The sequence below is a fragment of the Rhagoletis pomonella genome, unplaced genomic scaffold, assembly GCF_013731165.1.
Source record: "Rhagoletis pomonella isolate Grant_MI unplaced genomic scaffold, Rhpom_1.0 Rhpom_scaffold_00002, whole genome shotgun sequence".
NCBI classification, from domain to species: Eukaryota; Metazoa; Arthropoda; class Insecta; order Diptera; family Tephritidae; genus Rhagoletis; species Rhagoletis pomonella.
In genome coordinates, this window is record NW_023458556.1 from 108,846,129 (window position 1) to 108,847,032 (window position 904).

Here is a 904-nt window from a genome sequence, read left to right on the forward strand (position 1 = left end):
GGGTTGTTTGACTCGATTGACGAGCAGTGTCATTGAAATTTCTAGCAAAGGGTACACTTTGATTAAATTGTGGCAATCGTCCAGTGGCATATGTATGTGCGAATTGATACCTTTCTCGATTATGCTGTAACTCTTGTGCTGCGGCAAGTGCGCTGGGTAAGTCCGGCGGGTTTGCTGAAAATAAAGTGTCACAAAGTGGGCGCCTGAGGCCAGAAATGAACACCCTTAACGCATTTTCCCTAGCCTTCTCATTAAACGCATTGGTGAGTTCCTCATTGCTACTATATGTCATAATATTTTTATTCAAGATCAATGTAAGTTGCTGTCAACTGCGTCATAATATTCATTAATAGACATCTGTCCCTGCCTCAAAGTATTGAGTTGATTTTCCAGTATATGCAGTGGTCGCTTATCTGCATATAACTGATCTAATTTAGAAATTATAGCTTTAAAATTTAGTTCTGTGTTGAACGCGCTAAGATTTTCGTTGGCTGCAGACGTTATTTTGTTGCGTAAAATACCCATCGCGATATGATACGGCTCTGAGCCTTCATTGTAATAACTCAACGCGAATTTTGCAGCTTCTCTCCACGATGGATATTTCGACATTTTGCCCTTGAATTCTGGTAGAGACTTTATTAAACTAAGATCAGCATGAGTGCTTTGAACACCTTCGACAATTGTTACTGGTCTATGTATTTCTACCTTTTGAGGTAAAATGCTCTGAAGAGTCTGAGTTAAATCTGCAAGCTGTTTATTGAAATTTTCGTGAACTTTTTCGTGAGGAAAAAGTTGAGATCCTCTTTTCCAGTTTTATGGAAAATGAGACCAACTTTTGTGTCGATCTTTGCTTCAATATCTTTCAACAAATCATATCCTATGATTCCATCAAAGGTATCTAATT